This window comes from Eutrema salsugineum, unplaced genomic scaffold (assembly GCF_000478725.1).
Source record: "Eutrema salsugineum unplaced genomic scaffold, Eutsalg1_0 scaffold_18, whole genome shotgun sequence".
NCBI classification, from domain to species: Eukaryota; Viridiplantae; Streptophyta; class Magnoliopsida; order Brassicales; family Brassicaceae; genus Eutrema; species Eutrema salsugineum.
Window position 1 is genome coordinate 3,419,059 of NW_006256846.1, and position 7,976 is coordinate 3,427,034.

Here is a 7,976-nt window from a genome sequence, read left to right on the forward strand (position 1 = left end):
CTCCTTCCTCTCCAACTCGCAGGGCTAAGGCGGTTTCTGGGGAATGTACAAACTGTGCGGGTTGGTCTCTATTTCACCTAGGTCGCAGGCTCAAGTCGGAGTGATTTGCGAGTGTTGCTGCGGCTTGGTCTCCTTCCTCTCCAACTCGCAGCATCCAGAGCAGCTTAGACCACTTCGCATTCCGGAGAGTGTAACTCCTATGAGACTTGTCCGAATTGAATGATTTCGGTTGCAGAAGACAGAGGACTCATTTATCTCCAACTTTTGTGAAGAAAGCTTCGGTGCTTGGGAAGTGTAAGGCTTCCTGGAGGGCACATCTTTGCAGTGCATGTACACGACCAGAGAGAGGCGTCTAGACATGTGTCCATTCCGGAGACTGTATCTTTCTGCTCATAGATCCGAATTGAATGCTCTTGGACGTTCTGGAAAGAAGGCTCAAATGTCTATGGTTCTCATGAAGGACCCGGAAACTAAATCGGCCTGGAAGTGCACCGTCCTTCGCATCCTTTAGAACTGATCTGCTCGGTCCGGAATACCTGCGAGACTGGGGTTCCTTCCGACAAGCTTATCTCTCTGCTCACGCGTCCGAATTCCACGATTCTACTTGCTAAGAGACCGTGATGCAATGCTCTCCAACTTCTATGAAGCACCCGCCGTCTGAATCGGACCGGAAGGCTCCCCGGACAGGCGATCATTCAGGGGTATCGGATTGCTCCGGAATGAGTGCGAGACCTGTTCGTCTTCCGATTACCATATCTTTCAGTTCTGTGGTCCAAATGCCTTGATTCCAACTGTTATGAACTCTTGACTCAATTATCTCCAACCTTTATGAAGACTCCGACAGCTAAATCTGACCGGAAGGTTCCCCGGACAGGCGATTTCGGAAACGTGTCTGCACCCGGAGATTTTGGCCGAGAGACTTGACCGCGGTACGTGTTATTGGCTGAGAAAGCTACCCGCGGGAAGGATTTTGGTCGAGAACCTTCGACCTTCAGTACACCATTTTGCCGAGAAACCCAAAATTGTTCCTTTTCACCATTTTTGATCATTCCAAGTCCATTTCTTCATCTGAATCACATCATCCACTCCAAATTGGCTCCAAAAGCACCTGTTTAACACTCCAAAACATGCAAAACTCTCTTGGACCTAATGCAATCTCCTAAGTCCTAAAACAATGCCTAAAGACCTAAAATGCATGCAAATGAGACATGATTTTGACTAGAATATGTACATTAAATGATGCAATTTATGAATATATCAGTAACCCACTCGGTATTTTACTTATTTCCCTTTGATCTTTATTTCTATTTTGTTGTTTTGTTTTTGTTTCATTTTATTTCAGGTTTTTACAAAGAAAAACGAATAAAAGACGAGCAGAAATCATAAACTGGAAAACGAACATCACTCCGGCCCCGTAAAAACTTCGACCTGCGGTGCCATCATTCCAACCACGACTCATTCCTCCGGCAAGTAAGTACATCTAAACACTTCAAATTTCTATTTTCTTATCCATCCTTTCTTAGATTTTATCACACTGAGGACAGTGTGAAATAAGTCTGGGATAGGATGTTTATCCATTACTGATGAAATTTGATTTGTTTTGAGTTTGTTTTGGACATAAAAAAAATTATTCAAAATGTTTTCGAAATTTTTTTTCAAAATTTTTTCAAAAGTTTTCAAACCAGGGGCATACGAAACAATACTATGATGATTTAGACCAGTGTACTTCTATGCTATTTCCTCGTTTTATTTTCTCTTTTTGTGATTTAGACCTAGATTAGGCGGTAGCTAGAGTACTTACACTACGAACTCCCACCAGAGGACTTCTATTCATGGAGATTCTTTCTGACAGGATATACTAGGTCATTTTATTTGGATTTAATCTTGACTTAACTTTCTCATTAAAGCATTAGATCAGGGAAACGAATCATACATTGAGAACTCCTTTACCCTTTTACCACTCTTTGTTGATCGTGAATGGCTAGTTCACCTTTAGCTAGTTCCCCACCGTAACCCAGCCTCTTTCAAACCACATGCACTCTAGTTTTTCATTGTCCTATATGCAGATATGTACAAAAATGTCAGAGAGAAAGAAGATCAACGCGGTTTTCAGTCACTAAAGACAGAGATCTGCGTTTTCATTGGAATGAAACAAAAGGAGAAAACTCAGTTTGCCTTGGAAAAACTTAAAAATCTTGGTACAATTTCGTCCCTTAGACTCTTTCTCTATAAAAGGTTATTTTCTATTTCGAAAAAAAATAGAATTAAAGAAAAAAAAAATAAGAAAAGAAATGAAATAAAAACCTTAAGAGAGTCTACGAGGATCAATTTTATCCTTGAGGCAAGCTAGAGTTCAATTATATGGAATTTTGGAGATCATTTTTCTGATTCCCGGAAAAGATCTAAGTCTGGAGGAACAGCTGTTTACAACCAAAGAGGAAAGACTATGCAACAACATTTAGCAAGGAGAAGTGACTGAAAATTGCGGACATCAACAGGTCCACTCTCTCTTGCGGTTTTGCATAATATCTTGCATCCTCCAGATCTTCAGGTAACCCGAAATACTTTAACTCCACCACTTAAATAGCCCTTAATTACCAAACGCCGTATACCCTGAATGATGTCTTTAATGAGGATTCACTATGCACTTAATGAATGTAAAGAGCTAGTTTACTGGAAGTTAGATCTAAGTGTGTAGATTTTTGCATGACGGATCAACGGACTAGTTATGTTTGTATTTTGGTGAGAATTTTCTAGACTAGATCCAGATAGATGTTTTATGATAGGTTATGGTTTAGAAGGGCGATCACTGAGATATTTTTTAGTTCCTGCAGGTTTTTAAAGATTCTTTCCTGGCTTGAACTATGTTTTGTTTGAAGACAAACAAATGTTTAAGTCTGGGAGAGTTGATAACACCGGATTTTGACCATTTTTATGGATCGTTTTAATATCTTATGCAGGTGTTTTAACTCTGTTTTCAATGGTTTTTAAGTGATTTCTATGTTTTAGAGTTTTAAAAGACTTTTCAGGAAACTTGGACTAAAGATGTGCAATTTGGAACAAATGAGCAATTTTGGATAAATGCAGACCATCCGAAGTATGACACTTGATAAAGACCTTCTCACCGTCTGATCATCTCCAAAATATGAGGCAACATAGAGGGGACAACCAGCTTTCTAATGCAATTGGTTTGGAGACAATCCAACGGTTAGATCTTCAGATATTCCCGATGCACTAAAGAAAGAAAATGCAGTCTCGAAGGAGAGCATAGGTCGCGACCGCGGCCAGACAATGATTTCCCGCGGTCAGGACCATGATAACACCTGATTTTGACCACTTTTATGGATCAATTTCAATATCTATGCAGGTGTTTTTACTCAGTTTTAAAGTTTTTATAAGTGTTTTCCATGTTTTGGAGTTTTAAAAGGCTTTTCAAGAAACTTGAGACTTTGGAGTGCGTTTTGGAGCAAAAATACATTTTTGGATAAATTCAGGCCATCAGAAGTGTGGCACCCAATGAAGACCTTCTCACCGTCTTATCATCCCAAATTTGGAGACATTATAGAGGAGACAACCAGCTTTCCAACACACTTGGAATCAAAGCAATCCAACGGTTAGATCTCAAGATATCATCAATGCACTGAAGGCCGATTAACACAAGCCCAGTCAAGCACAAGTGCTTTCACCTGCGGCCAGCCTTCTTCCCAACACGGCTCGGGAGGGTTCACCCCCGGTGGACCTATGTCCGAACCTCTGGAGCCCAACTAAGGCCCAAGACACTTCTTGCACCCATTTTACAAGCCCTAGACGCCCAAGACTTGGAGAAACACTATAAATACTCATTTTTAGGTCTGTTGTAAGAGAGCCTCTTTCTTCTTTTTGAGAGAGAACTCATTTGTAGTTTTAGGTTTTATTTTTATGCATTTGTAGAAGCTCTCCATTGCCATTCTGTCTTCAATAAGAGAAGTTTTTCTGCAATTTTGTTTCTTTTACTTTTCTTCTTCTTAGTTCTAAACCGATGATGATGTCTACCTCAGCCATGTCTGAGTAGTCACCTAGTTGGGTGAAAGGGTAATCCAAAGGGACCAAATGTTCGAATGACATCTAGGTTTTTAGGAAAAAGAATTTCGATTTTTAACATGATTCTCCCATTCATCAAAATCTCAAAGCAGTAATTCTGGATTGATTACCCAGAATCCGATCCTAGGTTTAATCCGAGCCACGAGAGTGTTGTACCTGGGTTGCCTGAACGGGATCTTATGGACGTCCCTGTCGTAGGAGACGAAAGCTACCTACGGAAGATACATAAGCAGAGATGGATTCCAATCTACAAAGCATGATCTTGTTCTGGCATGAGAGCGAGAGTTAATTGCCATGAACAAGTGATTAGATGATTAGGGTGACGAGAGTTGGCTAATCTTATATGTGTCTATCCTAGTTTCAGAGTCATAGAAAATCCTAGCCTAAATTCCTTGTGTTTTAGAACATGAACTCTAAAGATGAACCTTGAACTCAGCGCTTTTTCTTACTGTTTTTTAACTGATTTTTACTTAAAGCTCTTTTTAATTCTCTGCATAATTAGATTTAGTGAAAAACCAAAACCTCTTTTTAGTAGATTAGGTTTACGATTGTTTTTAATATCAGTTAGAAGTCCTCAACACACAGATCTCTGTGGATTCGATCCCTAAGTACTACTGTGTTTGCTGTGCACTTGCAGCTTGTCTAGGGTAAAACTTGTGTTGCCCACTGCACTCACATCAAGTTTTGGCGCCGTTGCCGGGGATCTGTCGCTGTTGACTTGACTTCGTAATCTAATTTCAATCCTAAACCTCAAGATTTTTGAGTTCTGCTGGAGATTTTCTAACTCCTCTTTTTATCTTTTCTTTCTTTGCTCATAGGTGCATGAAAACTAGGAGAGATCCTGACGAAATCGTATTGCCTTTAGATGAGATTGACAAACACGAAAGAGCAGTTAGGAAACTCAGACGAAGAAAGCTCAAGATGGCCAATCTTATTGCCCATCGGGAAGATCTTTTAAACTGTGATCAGGAGGATCACATTGGAGATGATGACCGTGATTCAGTTCATTGTGACGACCTAGATGCTGTTCATGAATAAGATGGACAGCCATAACTCGATGAAGAGGGAAACCGAGTCCCTCTAAATCCTGCTCAAGTCGCTGAAAATCAAAGGAGACAAGATCAGGCCGATGCTGAAGGAAGAAGGAATTATGAAAACATTGTTCCACCGGTAGTTAGAGAAGCCAATCGCCCAATACAGCTTGCAAATCCTGCGAGAAGACAGCCTAGGAATAGACTCATTGCCGATTTTGATGCACCTCACCAACACTTTCAAAATCGATCAGCTATTCAAATCTCTGTTCCAAGAGAAAATCATGAGATAAAACCTCAGATTGTCTCTTTGGTGAAGCAGAACCAATTCCATGGAATCTCTACTGAGCATCCAATGGATCACATTGATCTTTTTGAAGAAATCTCTGGAATGGTGAGAACAACTCCAGAAACTATGGACTATGTGAAGTGTAAGTTTTTTCCTTTCTCTCTAAGTGATAAAGCTTTTAGATGGTTGAAATCTATGCCCTCTGGTTCTATTACTTCATGGGAAGAATGCAAGTCAGCTTTCCTGAACCACTTCTACACCAAGTCAAGATCAAACCAGCTGAGAAACAAGATACAACGTTTCCAACAAGGCCCAATAGAGTCATTCTATGAAGCCTGGGAGCGATTCAAGGAGTATGAGAGAGACTGCACTCATCATGGTTTCTCTGGAGCAAATCTGCTAAGCACCTTCTACGAGGACTTCAGCAGAAGTATCAACTTTCTCTTGACACTGCCAGAAATGGAGATTTCAGTTCGAAAACCATAACACAAGGGAGAGCACTCATCGAAAATCTGGCTGTAGCTAACAGCAACAACAACCCTGAGTATGATAGATCAAAGAAGACTATTACTAGTCATGAATCAAGGGAAATTGCTGAGCTAAAAGCATGGTAAGTCAACTTCTTAAGTCTCAAAACAAGAATATACATGCTTGTAATACTGCTGTAGGAAATGAGGAAGATGGAAGATATGAAGAAGATGGCATGTACCAAAAGGAAGAAATCAATTTTATGGGAGCCCAGGCATATCATAATCGATTTAGTCCAGCTTTCAACAACAACTTTAGGAACTCTGGTGCCAACTTCAACAATCTCTCATACAGAAATCAAGGAGCCAAAAATCAGCCTTATCCGCAGCAGCAAAGGAGTTTTCAAAACAAGTTTCAAGGTGGAAACTATGGAGGAGGAAACTTCCAACAAAGACCATTCAATCCTCAACAAGCACAGACCAGCTCATTAGAAGCAACCCTTTCCCAACTAAGTAACCAGGTAAAATCGCTTGAACAAACTATGATGCAGACTACTCAAGGCAATGAGAAGTCATTCAGGGAAATGGGGGTGAAGATCGATTGTATTTACAATGACTTGAATGGGAAGTTCGAATCTCTTGCGACCCATGTCAAGAAGTTGGAACATCAGATAGGTCAAACTGCACATTCAATGAAGAGACAACCAGGAGTTTTACCAGGAAGAGTAGAAGATAACCCAAAAAATTTCTACAATGCTATAACAGCAGTTTTGAAGGAAGAACCTGTCGCAGACTCTAAGGAAAGATTGACACCTGAACCTCTCATAAAAGACTCTGAAACCGAGCATGAGAGAAGCCGAGTCATTCCGGTTAAGGTACCCAAACGCTTGCCTGACCAAAGACTCAAAAAGTCTAAGGATCCATGGCGTTTCTCATTCACCTGTTCAATCTTTGGAATTGAATTTTCAGATTGTTTATGTGATTCTTGTGCTAATGTGAATGTCATGTCAAAATCTGTTGCTGAGAAACTTGGTATAGGTACATTTGTTCGATCTCCAGTAAGGATAATCTTTGGTGATTCATCTCAAAAGAGAACAGAAGGAATGATCCAGGACTTGCCACTGATCATTGGAAACAAAAGGATTCCAGCCGATTTTTAAGTTTTGGAGATGGACAAGGACAAAGACAGGCCTTTGATATTTGGCCGCCCATTCCTAGCCACTGTAAGTGCTGTTATTGACCATGCAGATCGCTGTTTAGTTTTCCTAAATGTGGACAAGAGAAAGTTCTATAAGACCACACCAGACCTAGCTCCATTTCAAAAAGACAAGGACAAGGAGAAGGTGTTGGAGGACAAGAAGGAACTAAAAGCACTTGCATCTAGGCAATTTGGGAATATCAAGATAGTGGTGCCACCAGACATCACTAAGGAAAAGGAGAAAAATATTGAAGGAATTGTTGAGAAGGCAAAATATGTCCTCAAGGATGCAAAAATCTTTAAGAAAGGAAAAGAGATTGTGATTCAAGATGAAGGAAATCCAAAGTTCAGGCTAAGATTGACCACAAGGACTCTTAATTCAAGGGTTCTTGTCTCTTCTTCTCAATCCTAATCCTGCCAAGAGTCTAGCTAAAAGACTTTAAACAAAAGCGCTTAATGGGAGGCAACCCATTTGGTATGATTTTCTTTTTTTTATTTCTTTTCTATTTGATTTCTTTTCATTTTATGTATTTCAGGTTTTCATAAAACCCAGAAAAAAACCAAAAACATTCTAAAAACCAGAAAATAAAAAAAGATAGGATGAGAAAGCAGGAAAACGGAAGAAACCGGGAGTTCCCAGAGCACAGTTCACCGCGGCCGCGATCAATCCAGCCGCGGCCAAGCCCTCCTCAGCCGCGGCCCAGGTTCCTCGCCCGCGGCCCAGGTTCCTCGCCCGCGGCCAAAACCATCGCTGCCGCGGCCGACCACCGTTTGCTACCAGGCGAGTTTTCACTGTTTCTCGTAAACTGGAACGTTGATTCCCCGTTTTATTCTGGAATTTAACCGGAAAGTTCCCGAAGCATAATTTCCGTGTTAAACATGCCGGGTAAGTCTTCTAAACTTTTAAAAAT

General features: G+C 40.6%; 1 non-coding gene across 1 annotated transcript; it reads right to left on the bottom strand.

The window, feature by feature from the left end:
- Positions 1–5,677: 5,677 nt before the first annotated feature.
- LOC112087353 lies at positions 5,678–5,783 on the bottom strand. Its single transcript, XR_002900039.1, has one exon. It is a non-coding gene; the product is annotated as a small nucleolar RNA R71 (small nucleolar RNA).
- Between the last annotated feature and the right edge of the window lie 2,193 nt (positions 5,784–7,976).